This window comes from Scyliorhinus torazame, chromosome 13 (assembly GCF_047496885.1).
Source record: "Scyliorhinus torazame isolate Kashiwa2021f chromosome 13, sScyTor2.1, whole genome shotgun sequence".
Classification (NCBI taxonomy): domain Eukaryota; kingdom Metazoa; phylum Chordata; class Chondrichthyes; order Carcharhiniformes; family Scyliorhinidae; genus Scyliorhinus; species Scyliorhinus torazame.
Window position 1 is genome coordinate 30,912,534 of NC_092719.1, and position 18,176 is coordinate 30,930,709.

Consider the following 18,176-nt stretch of genomic DNA (forward strand, 5'->3'; position numbering starts at 1 on the left):
GCCTCTTTCCACAGACAGACACCCAGAGTGTTAGACAGGGTTGATCACCAGCATCACACCCCAGCACGTGGCTTAGAGCAAGCTGGTACAGTTAGACTGAGTTACTACAGTTAGATTAGCAGAGAGTCGAACTCATTTGAGAACTGTTAATAGTTCAATAAACACATTGAACTCATTTCACAGTCTGGAGCATCCTTTAGTTAAGACTGCATCAAGTAGCAGCCTGTGTTATCCGAAGCAGCATAACACAACATGATACCAGGAGTGACTGTTCAATCTATTTAGTTCAACTCAGCAAGATCAGTGACAACCAGCTACTGAATACAGGGACAATGGACAAGGTTCAGGCATCTCACCAGCTCAGGATCACCAGCAATCTTAGTGCCAACTGGTGATCATTCAAGCAGAAATTTCAACTATACGTGGAAGCATCCAACTTCAATGGCGCAACCGATGCTCGGAAGATAGCTCTTCTTCTCACCACTGCGGGTGACCATGCGATAGAGATCTTCAACTCCTTTCACTTTTCCGAAGGGCAGGACAAAACAAAGTACCAAACCATCCTGGACAAATTCGACAGCCACTGCGAGGTGAACACCAACAAAATCTTGGAGCGCTACATCTTCAAGCAGAGGATGCAAGGTAAAGACAAATCCTGCAACTCCTATCTAACTAACCTTGGACTGCTCGTGCAATCCTGCAACTTCGGTGATATCACTGACTCCATGATCAGAGACCAAATCGTTTTTGGAGTCCACTCTGATTCTCTGCGAGAGAAATTGTTGAAAATCCAAACACATGGCCCTGCCAGTCGAGATTGAACGTGTACTGTGCATGAGCACTCTAAAAATCGCTATTCACAGTACAAAATGGCAGAAAGTGAAAAACAAGCCCCCCACGAGGTGGAGAGTGTTCAGGCCATCTCCGGGATGCAGCGCCTCTACATTGCCAAAAGCGGCCATTTCGCACGCTCTTCCCCGGGCCCAACGCATGCACAATGCGATCGGGAACACAAAGTGGCCGAAAACCGCACTGCGCAGGTGCAGACGTCCGAGACCCGCACCGCGCATGCGCAACGACGCACTGAGCGACATGACGCCGAGGTCATGACGTGTGCGAACTGCGGCACCGCCCATTTTTTAAAAAACTGCCCTGCAAGAGGCAAACGCTGTTTAAACTGGGAAACCAAACCACCATGCAGCCCTGTGCAGATCTACAGCACCAGTCAGGAGCCAGCGCTCCCAATTCCGACAGCGGCGCATTAGAAGTGTGCAACACTGAATGCATGACTCTGATCCAGGCAGTGTGACGGATCCAGGTGATGAATGCCTGGACAACACTTACCGAGTGGGCATTATTACAAAGTGCGAATACGCCACACCGGACACATCGCAAGTCTAATCAATCCTGGCCGTGGATTCCGAGGACGAATGGCATGGAGTGATGAAGGTCAACCATTTCCCCACCCAGTTCAAACTGGAAACAGGTGCCTCCGCCAACCTGATTTCGCAGGTGGACTTCAAGAGAATCATCAAGAAGCCCCCACACTCCTTCCAGCTGCCTGCAAACTTCTGGATTACAATGGAAACGCAATCAAGGCACGGGGGTCCTACCATCTGCAGGTGTCCAGCCGACACACACAAGCAAGCTTACGCTTCGAGATTGTTAAACCAGGCAGGGCGTCCCTGCTAGGTGCGCACGCCTGCAAGCAACTGAACCTCATTCAAAGGGTCTACACCACGATGCCGTCCCATTCAGATCTTCAGGCCAACATCGACGACATCTTAACCCAGTACCCAGATGTATTTAGCGGGATGGGCACGCTGCCGTACGAGTACAAGATTCTCCTGCGGCCTGATGCCAAGCCAGTGGTCCACGCACCACGACATGTCCCTGCTCCACTGAGCGAGTGCCTGAAGGCAGAGCTCACGAGTCTACAACAAAAAGGCATCATCTCCAAGGTCACTGAACCAACCGACTGGGTCAGCTCGATGGTGTGCGTAAAGAAGCCTTCGGGGGACCTACGCATCTGCATTGACCCCAAGGATATAAACAAAAACATTATGCGGGAACATTACCCCATCCCGAAAAGGGAAGAAATCACGAGTGAGATGGCACACGCGCACTTCTTCACAAAATTGGACGCATCCCAAGGATTTTGGCAAATCCAACTTGAAGAATCCAGCAGAAGGCTCTGCACCTTCAACACGCTTTTGGCAGATTCTGCTACAACCGAATGCCATTTGGCATCATCTCAGCATCAGAGATTTTCCATCGCATCATGGAACAGATGATGGAGGGAATAGAAGGGGTTCGTGTCTACGTTGACGATATCATAATCTGGTCCACAACCCCAGAGGAACATGTGTCGCGACCCAAGAAAGTATTCCGACGCATACATGAACATGGCCTAAGCTAAACAGGTCCAAGTGCTGTTTTGGGACATTCACGCTGAAGTTCCTGGGTGATCAGATTTCGCAGCATGGTGTGCGCCCGGACACAGACAAAATTAAAGCCACCGAGGCAATGAAAGTCCCCGGGGACAAGAAGGCAGTACAGCGCTTCCTGGGAATGGTCAATTTCCTTGGCAAGTTCATCCCGAATTTGGCCACACACACCACGGCCCTACGCAACCTGGATATAAAATCAACCGCCTTTGAGTGGAAGGCGGAGCACCGAACGGAGTGGCTGGAGCTGAAAGCCAAGCTCACCACTGCACCCGTTCTTGCATTCTTTGACCCAGACCGAGAGACCAAGATATCCACAGATGCGAGCCAGGATGGCATTGGGGCAGTGTTGCTTCAAAGAGACGACACGTCATCCTGAGTACCAGTAGCATACGCGTCACGGGCAATGACACCCACTGAGACCAGATATGCGCAGATTGAGAAGGAGTGCTTAGGTCTTCTCACCGGCATCCTCAAATTTCATGATTATGTCTACGGCTTGCCAACATTTACTGTTGAGACGGATCATAGGCCTCTGGTCCACATCATCCAAAAGGACCTGAACGACATGATGCCTCGTTTGTAGAGAATTCTGCTCAAACTCCTGAGGTATGATTTCAATTTGGTGCACACACCTGGCAAGGAGCTCAGCATCGCTGATGCATTGTCCCGCTCCGTCACCTCATCGAGTGAGCCACTGGAGATCATCCAGCACATTGAATTGCAGGTACAATTGTGTGCAAGCACTCTCCTGGCAACAGATGAGAAGATCGTTCTCATCCGAGAAGAGACAGCCAAAGACCCCCTGTTGCAGCGAGTCATCCACAACCTCAGCAATGGCTGGCAGAAAGGGCAATGCCCTCAATTCTACAACTTCAAGGGCGACCTGACACTGATCGATGGCATCCTGCTCAAGCTGGACAGGATAGTCATCCCGCTACGTCTCCAGAGCATGGTGCTGCGGCAGATTCATGAGGGACACCTGGGCGTAGAAAAGAGCAGACGCAGAGCCCGGCAAGGTGTCTACTGTCCCGGCATCAACCAGGACATCACGGACATGGTCCTGAACTGCGAAACCTGTCAGAGGTTCCAACCAGCGCAGAGCAAGGAGACGCTCCAACCACATGACCTAGAGACCTCTCCGTGGTCCAAGGTTGGCATTGACCTAGTCCACGCGAATGGTCGCGACTATATCTTAATCATCGATTAGTTTTTGAACTATCCTGAGGTGCTGAAGCTGCCAGACCTCACCTCACGGACCGTCATCAAAGCGTGTAAAGAGACATTCTCACGGCATGGCATCCCGAACACCGTCATGAGCGACAATGGCCCGTGCTTCCACAGTCGAGAATGGTCCACCTTTGCCAAGAGCTACAATTTCAGGCATGTTACCTCCAGTCCGCACTATCCGCAGTCCAATGGCAAAGTCGAGAAAGGGGTGCACATCGTTAAGCAGCTCATCCGCAAGGCCTCGGACTCCGCTTCCGACATACACCTTGCACTACTTACGTACCGGGCGACTCCCTTGCCCACTGGCATGTCGCCAGCTCAACTCCTGATGAACAGGGACCTGCGGACGACGCTTCCAGACATACACCTGCCCAACCTTGATCACCTCCTGGTGCTGCAGAAGTTGCAGCAGCTTCGCGACAGCCAGAAACAAGGCTATGATGCACATGCCACCAATCTGAACGTGCTATCCCCGGCAGACACGGTCAGGATCAAGATATCGGATGGTGGGTGGTCTGCTCCGACTGTCGTTGTTCGACAGGCCGCGCCCAGATCCTATGTCATACGTATGACTGATGGCTCCATTGTGCAAAGGAATCGAAGGGCATTGCAAAAAGCTACTTGCCCACAACCACTTTTCCCTCCATTTCCACATGTCGAATTGCCACCTCCAGACACCTCGAACCATGAGACCACCAGTCGAGCCTCCCACTCGCCTGTCAAGACACTGTCATCCCCTCCACCACCTCTCCGGCGGTCGACGAGGATCAGACGCAAGCCTCAGAAACTGGACTTATGAGCATTTGTTTTGTTTGTTCTGTTCTGTATTCCTCAGTCAGTCACATTAGACAGACACATTCACATGTATATACATCTTTTTAAAAAGGGGGGGATGTCATGATATGCAAACATGCAACCAATGAACACTCAGAATAGGACACAACCAATGGGCAGTCAGGACACTCAGAGGCACAAGGGGGCATGATATAAACACTATAAAAGGGATGAGGCACTCACACCTGCCTCTTTCCACAGACAGACATCTAGAGAGTTAGGCAGGGGTGATCAGCAGCATCACACCCCAGCACGTGGCTTAAAGCAAGCTGGTACAGTTAGACTGAGTTACTACAGTTAGATTAGCAGAGAGTCGAACTCATTTGAGAACTGTGTTAATAGTTCAATAAACACGTTGAACTCATTTCAGAGTCTGGAGCATCCTTTAGTTAAGACTGCATCAAGTAGCAGCCCGTGTTATCCTGAAGCAGCAGAACACAACAGGGTTTGCAACATCCAATGGAGTTGCCGATTCCAACTCTGCTGGACATCAAAACCTCCCTCAGGTGTCCGTCCTCAGGTGCATTGTCCGCATGTAACCTTGTCCCATATATGGTAATAACGGGAAATCAAGGTGCCAGAAAGTCTGGCTGCATCTGGGCAACAATCAATCTATCCGAATAGTGCCGATTAAATCCAATCTCCTGTTTACAGGGCAAGTCCAGACTTGCCCAGGCTTGCCTGTCCCTGTCCAGTATGTTCAAACTTGGCTATTTAAATTCCAATCAGGTCTGTCGATGGTTCTGACTGTGGTTTAATTTTAAAATGTCCAATTCTTCATTTAAAATCTCCAACTCTGTGTCGGGCCTAAGTTCAGGCTCTTAGCCATCTTACCTCACTCAATAATCAAACATTGAGCACAGACTGCTTCCACAGCTGAGGAGTTGTGAATGAATAAGCGTCAGCAAACATTGCCACTTCTGATCTTATGATGGAGTAGCTGAAGATAGTTGGACCGAGGAGACCACCCTGAGGAATTCTTGCAATGATGTCTGGAGACTGAGATAACTGACTTCCAACAACCACAACATTTGCGCTAGAAATGACTCCAACCAGTGGAAAGTTTTCCTCCTGATTTGCATTGACTCCAGTTTTGCTATAGCTCCTTAATGGCGCACTCAGCTAAATGTTTCTTTATTCGATTATGGGGTGTGAGCATTGCAGGTTGGGTCAGCATTTTTTTTTTTTAATAAATATTTTATTGAAAATTTTTGGTCAACCAACACAGTACATTGTGCATCCTTTACACAACATTATAACAATACAGATAATAATGACCTTTTTTATTTAAACAAGAAAACAAAACAACAAATAAATAAATATTAAATAACAAAAAATAAAAACTAGCCCTAATTGGCAACTGCCTTGTCTCAGGCCACACCCCCCCCCCACCCCCCCCCCCCCCCCCCACCCCAAGTCCTGGGCTGCTGCTGCTGCCTTCTTTTTCCCCCATCTATCTTTCCGCAAGATATTCGACGAACGGTTGCCACCGCCTGGTGAACCCTTGAGCCGACCCCCTCAGGACGAACTTAATCCGCTCTAACTTTATGAACCCCGCCATATCATTTATCCAGGTCTCCACCCCCGGGGGCTTGGCTTCTTTCCACATTAGCAATATCCTGCGCCGGGCTACTAGGGACGCAAAGGCCAAAACATCGGCCTCTCTCGCCTCCTGCACTCCCGGCTCTTGTGCAACCCCAAATATAGCCAACCCCCAGCTTGGTTCGACCCGGACTCCTACTACTTTCGAAAGCACCTTTGTCACCCCCATCCAAAACCCCCGTAGTGCCGGGCATGACCAGAACATATGGGTATGATTCGCTGGGCTTCTCGAGCACCTCGCACACCTATCCTCCACCCCAAAAAATTTACTGAGCCGTGTTCCAGTCATATGTGCCCTGTGTAATACCTTAAACTGAATCAGGCTTAGCCTGGCGCACGAGGACGACGAGTTTACCCTGTTTAGGGCATTTGCCCACAGCCCCTCCTCGATCTCCTCCCCTAGCTCTTCTTCCCATTTCCCTTTTAGTTCGTCCACCATAGTCTCCCCTTCGTCCCTCATTTCCCTATATATATCCGACACCTTACCATCCCCCACCCATTTCTTTGAGACGACTCTGTCCTGCACCTCTTGTGTCGGGAGCTGCGGAAATTCCCTCACCTGTTGCCTCACAAAAGCCCTCAATTGCATGTACCTGAATGCATTCCCTTGGGGCAACCCATATTTCTCGGTCAGCGCTCCCAGACTCGCGAACTTCCCATCCACAAATAGATCTTTCAATTGCGTTATTCCTGCTCTTTGCCACATTCCATATCCCCCATCCATTCCCCCCGGGGCAAACCTATGGTTGTTTCTTATCGGGGACCCCCCCAATGCTCCGGTCTTTCCCCTATGTCGTCTCCACTGTCCCCAAATCTTCAGTGTAGCTACCACCACCGGACTCGTGGTATAGTTCCTCGGTGAGAACGGCAATGGGGCTGTCACCATAGCCTGCAGGCTGGTCCCCCTACAGGACGCCCTCTCTAATCTCTTCCACGCCGCTCCTTCCTCCTCTCCCATCCACTTACTCACCATTGAAATATTAGCGGCCCAATAATACTCACTTAGGCTCGGTAGTGCCAGCCCCCCCCTATCCCTATTACGCTGTAAGAATCCCTTCCTCACTCTCGGAGTCTTCCCGGCCCAAACAAAACCCATGATACTCTTTTCTATCCTTTTGAAAAAAGCCTTCGTGATCACCACCGGGAGGCACTGAAACACAAAGAGGAATCTCGGGAGGACCACCATCTTAACCGCCTGCACCCTCCCTGCCATTGACAGTGCTACCATATCCCATCTCTTGAAATCTTCCTCCATCTGTTCCACCAACCGCGTCAAATTTAGCCTATGCAATGTGCCCCAATTCTTAGCTATCTGGATCCCCAGGTAACGAAAGTCTCTTGTTACCTTCCTCAACGGTAGGTCTTCTATTTCTCTACTCTGCTCCCCTGGATGCACCACAAACAGCTCACTCTTCCCCATGTTCAATTTATACCCTGAAAAATCCCCAAACTCCCCAAGTATCCGCATTATTTCTGGCATCCCCTCCGCTGGATCCGCCACATATAGTAGCAGATCATCCGCATATAAAGATACCCGGTGTTCTTCTCCTCCCCTAAGTATTCCCCTCCATCTCCTGGAACCTCTCAGCGCTATCGCCAGGGGCTCAATCGCCAGTGCAAACAATAATGGGGACAGAGGACATCCCTGCCTTGTCCCTCTATGGAGCCGAAAATATGCCGATCCCCGTCCATTCGTGACCACACTCGCCACTGGGGCCCTATACAACAGCTGCACCCATCTAACATACCCCTCTCCAAAACCAAATCTCCTCAACACCTCCCACAGATAATCCCATTCCACTCTATCAAATGCTTTCTCGGCATCCATCTCCACTACTATCTCCGTTTCACCCTCTGGTGGGGCCATCATCATTACCCCTAACAGCCTCCGTATATTTGTGTTCAGCTGTCTCCCCTTCACAAACCCCGTTTGGTCCTCATGAACCACCCCCGGGACACATTCCTCTATTCTCATTGCCATTACCTTGCCCAGGACCTTGGCATCCACATTTAGGAGGGAAATTGGTCTGTAGGACCCGCATTGTAGCGGATCCTTTTCCTTCTTTAAGAGAAGCGATATCGTTGCTTCTGACATAGTCGGGGGCAGTTGTCCCCTTTCCTTTGCCTCGTTAAAGGTCCTCGTCAGTAGCGGGGCGAGCAAGTCCAAATATTTTCTGTAAAATTCAACTGGGAATCCGTCCGGTCCCGGGGCCTTTCCCGTCTGCATGTTCCTAATTCCTTTCACCACTTCTTCTACCGTGATCTGTGCTCCCAGTCCCACCCTTTCCTGCTCTTCCACCTTGGGAATTTCCAGCCGATCCAAAAAATCCATCATTCTCTCCCTCCCATCCGGGGGTTGAGCTTCATACAATTTTTTATAAAATGTCTTGAACACTTCATTCACTCTCTCCGCTCCCCGCTCCGTCTCTCCTTCCTCGTCCCTCACCCCCCCTATTTCCCTCGCTGCTCCCCTTTTCCTCAATTGGTGTGCCAGCAATCTGCTCGCCTTCTCTCCATATTCATACTGTACACCCTGCGCCTTCCTCCATTGTGCCTCTGCAATGCCTGTAGTCAGCAAGTCAAATTCCACATGCAGCCTTTGCCTTTCCCTGTACAGTCCCTCCTCCGGTGCTTCCGCATATTGTCTGTCCACCCTTAAAAGTTCTTGCAGCAACCGCTCCCGTTCCTTACTCTCCTGCTTCCCTTTATGTGTCCTTATTGATATCAGCTCCCCCCTCACCACCGCCTTCAACGCCTCCCAGACCACTCCCACCTGAACCTCCCCATTGTCATTGAGTTCCAAGTACTTTTCAATGCATCCCCTCACCCTTAGGCACACCCCCTCCTCCGCCATTAGTCCCATGTCCATTCTCCAGGGTGGGCGCCCTCTTGTTTCCTCCCCTATCTCCAAGTCTACCCAGTGTGGGGCATGACCCGAAATGGCTATAGCCGTATATTCCGTTCCCCTCACCCTCGGGATCAATGCCCTACCCAACACAAAAAAGTCTATGCGCGAATAGACTTTATGGACATAGGAGAAAAACGAGAACTCCTTACTCCTAGGTCTACTGAATCCCCACGGGTCCACACCTCCCATCTGCTCCATAAAATCCTTAAGCACCTTGGCTGCTGCCGGCCTCCTACCAGTCCTGGACTTCGACCTATCCAGCCTTGGTTCCAACACCGTGTTAAAGTCTCCCCCCATTATCAGCTTTCCCGTCTCTAGGTCCGGGATGCGTCCTAGCATTCGCCTCATAAAGTTGGCATCGTCCCAGTTCAGGGCATACACGTTTATCAAAACCACCATCTCTCCCTGTAATTTGCCACTCACCATCACGTATCTGCCCCCGTTATCCGCCACTATAGTCTTTGCCGCGAACATTACCCGCTTCCCCGCTAATATAGCCACCCCCCTGTTTTTCGCATCCAGCCCCGAATGGAACACCTGCCCCACCCATCCTTTGCGCAGCCTCACCTGGTCTATCAGTTTCAGGTGCGTTTCCTGTAACATAACCACATCTGCTTTAAGTTTCTTAAGGTGTGCGAGTACTCGTGCCCTCTTTATCGGCCCGTTAAGCCCTCTCACGTTCCACGTGATCAGCCGAGTTGGGGGGCTTCCCACCCCCCCACCCCCCTTGCCGGTTAGCCATCATCTTTTTCCAGCTTCTCACCCAGTTCCCACGCAGCTGTATCTCCCCCAGGCGATGCCCCCCCGCCCATCCTTTCCCGTACCCACTCCCCCCTTTCCCCAGCAGCAGCAACCCAGTAATTCCCCCCTCCCACCCCCCCCCGCTAGACCCCCCGCTAGCGTGATTACTCCCCCCATGTTGCTCCCAGAAGTCAGCAAACTCTGGCTGACCTCGGCTTCCCCCCGTGATCACGGCTCGCACCGTGCGACGCCCCCCTCCTTCCTGCTTCTCTATTCCCGCCATAATTATCATAGCGCGGGAACCAAGCCCGCGCCTCTCCCTCGGCCCCGCCTCCCATGGCCAACGCCCCATCTCCTCTCCCTCCCCACCTCCCCCCATCACCACCTGTGGGAGAAAGAAAAGTTACCATACCGCAGGATTAAAACATAAAACCCCTCTTCGCCCCCCCCCCATTCACCCCACCACTTTGTCCAAACGTTCATTTTCATAATCCACTCATTCCAATTTTTCTTCTACAATAAAAGTCCACGCTTCATCCGCCGTCTCAAAGTAGTGGTGCCTCCCTTGATATGTGACCCACAGTCTTGCCGGTTGCAGCATTCCAAATTTTATCTTCCTTTTGTGAAGTACCGCCTTGGCCCGATTAAAGCTCGCCCTCCTTCTCGCCACCTCCGCACTCCAATCTTGATAAACGCGGATCACCGCGTTCTCCCATTTACTGCACCGAGTTTTCTTCGCCCATCTAAGGACCATTTCTCTATCCTTAAAACGGAGGAATCTCACCACTCTGGCTCTGGGAGTTTCTCCTGCTCTCGATCCTCGCACCATAACTCGGTATGCTCCCTCCACCTCCAACGGACCCGTCGGGGCCTCCGCTCCCATTAACGAGTGCAGCATCGTGCTCACATATGCCCCGACGTCCGCCCCCTCCACACCTTCAGGAAGGCCAAGAATCCTCAAGTTGTTCCTCCTTGCGTTGTTTTCCAGTGCCTCCAACCTCTCCACACATCGTTTCTGGTGTGCCTCCTGTATCTCCGACTTCACCACCAGGCCCTGTATATCGTTCTCATTCTCGGCTGCTTTCGCCTTCACGACCCGAAGCTCCTGCTCCTGGGTCTTTTGTTCCTCTTTCAGCCCTTCAATCGCCTGTAATATTGGGGCCAACAACTCATTCTTCATTTCCTTTTTTATCTCCTCCACGCAGCATTTCAAGAACTCTTGTTGTTCAGGGCCCCATATGAAACTGCCACCTTCCGACGCCATCTTGGTTTCTGCTTGCCTTCCTTGCCGTTGTTCCAAAGGATCCGCTGCAATCCGGCCACTTTCCTCTCCTTTTTCCATCCGTGTCCAGGGGGAACACCCTTCTGGTTTACCGCACGGTGTTTTTAGCCGTTAAAATTGCCATTGGTCCTCCTATCAAGAGCCCAAAAGTCCGTTCCACCGGGAGCTGCCGAAACGTGCGACTTAGCTGGTCATCGCCGCACCCGGAACCGGGTCAGCATTTATTGCCCATCCCTGAGGAGTCAGCCACATTTCTGTGGGTCTGGAGTCACATGTAGGCCAGACCAGGTAAGGACGGCAGATTTCCTTCCCTAAAGGACATTAGTGAACCAGATGGGTTATTCTGACAATCGACAATGGTTTCATGGTCATCATTAGACTTTAATTTCCAGACTTTTTATTGAATTCCACCATCTGCCCTGGTGGGATTCGAACCCATGTCCCCAGAGCATTACCCAGTGTCTCTGGTTTACTCGCCCAGTGGCAATGCCACTATGCCACTGCCTTCCATGTTTAGGCTAAAGTCAGAAGCTGAGGGTCCTGTGGAGCCCAACTCAGCTGAGTAGGTGCCACTTGATAGCACTGACGGAGACCCCTTCCACTACTTTTCTGATGATAGAGGGTAAATTGATGGGCTGGTAATTGGATTGGTTTTGACTTGCCTTTTGTGGACAGGATATACCTGGGCACGTTCCCACATTGCGGGCTATTTCTACGCAACATGACGGGACATTATCTCCACAAGGGCTGTGCAGTGGTCAGTCATACCAACGCTGTCATGCACAGAAGCATCTGCAAGGTGAGGAAGAGGTCAAGTAGGTTTTCCTCTCTCGTTTGTTCCCTCACCACCTGCCACAGGCGCAGTCTAGCAGCTTTGTCCTTTCGCATTCGGTCTGTAGTGGTGCTACCAAGCCACTGTTGGTGATAGACATTGAAGTTCCCCACCCAGAGTACATCATGTGCCATTGCCGCCCGTGTGCTTTTTCTTTTTTTAATAAACATTTTATTGAGATATTTTGGTTTTACAACGACAAAATAAACAATATACATAAGTCTATAAACATAGTGCAAAAAACCTGCTTCCTCCCTTACAGGTCCCACCATTTTTAACCCCCTACTCTAAACTAAACTAACCCCCCCCCCCCCCCCCCCCCCCCCCCACCCTTCTGCTGACGTTTAATTTTCTGCAAAGAAGTCACCGAACGGTTGCCACCTCCAGGCCTCAGTGCTTTTTCCAAGTGGTTGTCAACATGGAAGAGCACTGGTTCATCAGCTGAGGATGGACAATAGGTGGTAACGAGCAGTAGGTTTCCTTTAGACTTCATGAGGTTCAGAGTCAATGCTAAGGGATCCCAGGGCAACTCCCTCCCGACTGTATATCAGTGTGCTGCCACCTCTGTTGGGTGTGTAATGTCCACCGACGGGGATAGTGATGGAGGTCACAGGTTGAGGAACATGGGACAACAATCACAGTTTCCGGGGCGGGGGGGAGCCCAAGGGTTTGGGGAGGTATTGAATTTCAAGGGGCACAAGTCAGGGGATGTCGATTCCAGGAATTTAGGAATGTGGTTGGGCTCACCAACCTTCAGGAGAGGTTAGGGGGAAATTCCTGCATCCCTGGCAGTGTGTCAGAATTTTTTGTGAGGGTTAACAGGATGTCCTCGTGTGGGCTGTTCCCTTTAAGACTCAATATTTGGTACCAGTGGCCAGGATATAGTCACCATCAGTTCTGCCAATCTGCACGTGGCCATCACCCCTGTGTTCTTACAGCCAATGTAATTTATGGAATGTAATGGTTGTTTCAGGCATGCCCCAAATGTCTAAACGTCATTTGAGCCAACATGGCATCTGGCACAATCCAGGCACCATTCAGATGTGGTTCGGATGCGGCAGGTTGGGAGGTGAAATTCAGAGTTTTCAAACGCCAATGGGCTGCTCTTTGCTGTGCTCCCCAAGAGCCCAGTCCACAAAGAGGACTCACAGATTATGCTCGCAGTAACAGAAAGATATCTTGAACATCACAGGACCGGCTCAGGTTTCCTACCTCACTGTGTCGCTACGGAAACAGTGATGCAATAGGGAGAGGCATTTATAATTGAACAATATTCTGTGAAAAGCCGCTTGCACCAAGGTAGGAAATTAAAGTGCTAACTTCAATAATATTCCACTTTGAACAGAGTTTAATGACCGATAGCGGATACAGCCGGTTCACAGCAGCTGTATTTGCTAGCAGGTTTGGATCAGGACACTACATGTGTCTCGAGTCATTTACAAACGCCTACTATTTTTAGATGGTGTTAGATCTTCTTCCTTTAACTGTTCTGTGTCTCACCTTCGGATCACAGTTCTCCGGTGCAGGCTGATGTTAGAAGGTACATTTGGAGTTTGTGTTGTCGGAGCGAGCATCGCCCCCACACAAGCCCAGTGTAAGGAAATGATGATTGATTTATACAAGCCAGGTAGAGACTCTGTGTCCTTCAGGGCCCCCTTTATAGAAATGACTTTAACTCTATAGAGCTTTACAGACAGTATAGATTCGCCATGGTGGATACTAGAGAGACTTGAGAGTGAAAAATAGGAACAATGTTCAGCCATTCAGCCAATCAGCATTGCCATGGCTGATCTGTATTCCAACTCCATCCAGTTCCCTTGCTTCCATATCCTTCAATACCCTTGGCTAGCAAAGATTATCAATCTCAGAAGTAAACTAAGTAATTGAGTGTGCGTCTACTTGTAGGAGAAATCTCCATACAAAACATGGTAGAAGTGTGAAGGTGTGTTCCTAACTCTCCTGAATGGCCTGGCACTGATTTTAAGGTTATGAGGTGGTTCGCAGTAGTTAGCACTGCTGCCTCAAAGCGCCTGGGACCTGGGTACGATTCCGGCCTTGGGTGACTGGCTGTGTGGAACTTGCACGTGTCTACGGGTTTCCTCCAAGTGCTACGGTTTCCTCCCACAGTGCAAAGGATGTGCAGGTTATGTGGATTGGCTATGATCAATGCACAGGGAAAGGATGGGGGAACTGGGCCGAGGTAAGGTGCTCTCTCGGAGAGTCAGTGCAGACTCGATGGGCCGAATGGCCTGCTCCTGCACTGTGGGGATTCTACGGACTCTATGGATACGTCTATGTCTTAGACTTCCTCACCAGCAGAAAAAAGTTTCTCGATCTAAAAAAGTCCTTCCAAAATCCTACGTCTCAATTAAATCATCATTTAATATTCTATGTTCTGGTCCTGCTAATTTATCCTGCCTCTGAAGTCTTTCTTCACAATCTAACTGCCGGGGTCCCAGTCACATTCTGCTGAGATATCAGGGATAAAGCTGGCAACTATCAGCCGGCCAATCATCTGTCACTGTGGAGAGACATATAGCGACAATAATCTGGGACGAAATGAATTGTCACTTGGAAATGTATTCCAGTCAGCACGGATTTGTGAAAGGCAAATTATGTTCAGTTAATTTACTTGTGTCCTTTGATGAAACCATTGAGGGGGACGATGAAGGTAGTGAGGTTGATGTTGTGTATATGGTCTTCTGAAAGGTGGTTGATAAAATACGGCAATAGACCTGTTAGCAAACCTTTTTTTTAAATAAATTTAGATCACCCAATTCATGTATTTTCCAATTCAAGGATAATTTAGCGTGGCCAATCCACCTACCCTGCACATCTTTGGGTTGTAGGGGTGAAACCCACACAGACAAGGGGAGAATGTGCAAACTCCACACGGACAGTGACCCGGGGCTGGGATCGAATCTGGGTCCTTAGCGCCGTGAGGCAGCAGTGCTAACCACTGCACCACCATACTACAATCCTGTTAGCAAACCTATTGCACAGGATATTAAAGAGACTGTAACAGGATGGATACAAATTGGTAAAGGACTGAAAGTAGAGAGTAATGATGAACAGTTATTTTTCTGGTTGGAGGGACCCGCTGAGTGATGTTTCCCAGCAGCAGACAGTATTCAAACCACGGTTCCTGTCAATGTAAATTAATGACCTGGTCTTGGGTATTCAGAGTATAATATCTAAATTTGTAAATGGTACAAAACTCGGAACTATAAGGCAGAATCTTCCGCTCTGAAGCCTGACTTCAGTGGTGAGCACCGAAGTATGACTGATTCCTGCTGGGGGTCAGGAATGTTGAACACGTCCGATCGTGCACTGTTTAGTTTATTGCTCCTGCATCTGTGTGGAGCAAGATGAATCTCGTGGTGGGAGCAGACAGAAAACCGTCCTCCCTGTTGTTAGCTCATGGGATCGAAGGTCTGGACTCTATATTTAAAGGCCACCCTCCCTTCCCCCCTGGTCCAGCCTCTGCTCCACTCCTTCCAGCCTTGGTGCAGCTTGTGCAACTGGCACCCAATATGAGTGAGTATATGGGCGGCGCGGTAGCACAGTGGTTAGAACTGTTGCTTCACTGCTCCAGGGTCCCAGGTTCGATTCGCGGCTTGGGTCACTGTCTGTGCGGAGTCTGCACGTTCTCCCTGTGTCTGCGTGGGTTTCCTCCGGGTGCTCCGGTTTCCACCCACAAGTGCAAAGATGTGCCAGTTAGGTGGATTGGCCATGCTAAATTGCCCCTTAGTGTCCAGCAAAAGTAGTTAGGTGGGGTTACTGGGTTACGGGAATAGTGTGGAGCTGTGGGTTTAAGTAGGGTGCTCTTTCCAAGGGCTGGTGCAGACTCGATGGGCCGAATGGCCTCCTGCACTGTAAATTCTATGATTCTAAAAATATGAAGGGTCCCCAAGACAGCGAAAGCAGCATCTACTGACACCCAAGTCATGGAAGGGATGAAGCTGACAAGATGCATGTCGCTTACACCCAGTCGTAAACTGGAACATTCTAATTTGGGCAGGACAGATTAATTCCAGTGAGGTGACGTTTTAATGAGCGTGTATGTAAAGGATTTCCCAACAATGTTCACCCGGAAGCTCGGCCTGTCTTTACCCACCTTTACAGTCCCGGAAACAGAAGGCCGACAGTTCACCCCGACTCAGGAAACCGATTTTTGGCCTCACGCGTTCGCCGCCCGCCATGCTGCCCGTGGCTGGCAGCATTAGACGATTCCACCCACGGTGAACGGTGATTCACAAAAGAACTGGACCGAGAGCAAGAGAATTTTTTTAAAGGTTTTGCGTTGTTATAATCTGTAAAGGAGGTGGAAGCAGTTAGCGCTGGGACAGTCAAGGAAGTGTTTGATTGGGAAGGGTAGAGAGAGCTTTATTCTTTATTGAACTCATAGGGCGGGGCCAGCAGGCTAACATTATCCTTCTTCATTAGATGTTCAAATCCATTCCGTTCACATCCGAATTTGACTCCAGAAGCTGGAAGGTTACTGACCCAGCAAGTGTTGATATTTTGTGCAATCTCCATAGTTTGTTCCTTCCTTGCTTTCCATGTTTATATTCCAGTTGAACCTAATCAAGGAATGGTGTGCTGGTCACATGGCGCTGGGATGCTGTGATACGCCAGGAATGATGTTCCAGGGAGATTGGACTGCAGACGATCTTGTCAGGTTCCACCAGTGCTTGAGTCAGGAACCTGCCTCAATGCATCAAGTCCAGGGAGCGCTCAGCCAGGTGAGAAGATGGTGAGAAGGTTTAATTTGTGGCCTCTCCCGGACAACTAGTTCTCAGCTCCAAATCCAACTAACAAAGTATGGAATTATAAACTAGTTGCAGCACAGGAGAAGGCGACTTGGCCAGCTAAAGTTAGGCGAGGCAGTGGTGTAGTGGTATTGTCACTGGATGTAACCCAGAGACCCAGGGTAATGCTCTGGCAACCCAGGTTCAAATCCCACCACTGCGGGTGGTGACATTTGAATTCAGTGAAAATCTGGAATTAAAAGCCTCATGATGACCATGAGGTGATTGTCGTAAAAACACTTTGGTTCGTTAATGTCCTTTCGGGAAAGAAATCTACCGTTGTTACATGGCCTGTCCTACGTGTGACTACAGATCCACACAGTTAACTCTTAAATGCCCTCTGAAATGACCTAGCATGCCATTCAGTTCAAGGGCAATTAGTGATGGGCAACAAATGCCAGTGATGCCCATTCCGTCTCCCTGAAAGAAAAGTTCCCCTGCCTTTCCCATATCTTTTTTACTTTTCCCATATTTTCCCGTTATAACTCTTCCCAGTCAGCCTTGGCCAGATCCTGCCTTATTTTACTAAAATCCGCTCTCCCCCAATCTAAAACCTTTTTTTGCACTATGTCTATTTATTTGTCAATAACAAACTTAAATTATACCATGTTGTGGTCGCTATCACCAAAATGCTCCCCCACCAGCACATCAACCACCTGTCCGGCTTCATTCCCCAGAATTAGGTCCAGCACTGCACCATCCCTTGTTGGACCCTCCACAAATTGAGGTAAAACGTTCTCCACTATACATTTTAAGAACTCCATTCCGCCTAAGCCCTCAACACTATGACTATCCCAATTAATGTTGGGAAAGTTGAAATCATCTGTTGCCGTTATTTTTACACCCCTCCTCAATTTCCCGCTGACTATCTCGGGTCTATTATTTTTTTATTTAAATTTAGAGTACACAATTATTTATTTATTTCTAATTAAGGGGCAATTTACCGCGGCCAATCTGCCTACCCTGCACATCTTTTCGGTTGGGGGGGTGAAACCCACGCAAACACGGGGAGAATGTGCAAACTCCTCACGGACAGTGACCCAGGGCCAGGATTCGAACCCGGGTCCTCAGCGCCATAGGCAGCAATGCTAACCACTGTGCCACCGTGCTGCCCTCTAGGGTCTATTATAAACACCTAGCAATGAGGCTGTCCCTTTTTTAATCTTAAACTCTACTCAAAGCTTCATTTGATACCCCTCCAAGATATCACCTCTCCTTACTGCAGTAACTGATTCTGAACTAATAATGTCATACCTCCTCCTCTTTTACCTCCTCTTCGGTCTCACCTGAAGATTCTAAACCCCGGGGTGCTGAGCTGCTAGTCCTGCCCCTCCCGCAATCTCCGTGGTGGCTGCTATATCACAATTCCATGTGTCCATCCTTGCCTTTAACTCATCCGTTTTACCTGTAATATTCCTGGCATCAGAGTCGAGACTATCCAACCGAAACCGAATATCATTGTATTCCCTCTGACTTGATTACTTTATTA

The 18,176-nt window shown here is 49.6% G+C and overlaps 2 protein-coding genes across 2 annotated transcripts in view; one reads left to right on the forward strand and one right to left on the reverse strand.

Annotated features, from left to right (window-relative positions):
* Nucleotides 1–18,176, reverse strand: part of drd4-rs (dopamine receptor D4 related sequence) — a 133,801-nt gene that overhangs the window by 69,052 nt on the left and 46,573 nt on the right. The gene's annotated exons all lie outside the window — the stretch shown is intronic.
* The window catches only part of LOC140387920 (uncharacterized), a 119,842-nt gene continuing 118,123 nt past the window's right edge, over nt 16,458–18,176 (forward strand). The window contains exon 1 of the mRNA XM_072471233.1: nt 16,458–16,621. The gene's annotated coding sequence lies outside the window, so the exon portion shown is untranslated. The remainder of the gene's footprint in view (nt 16,622–18,176) is intronic.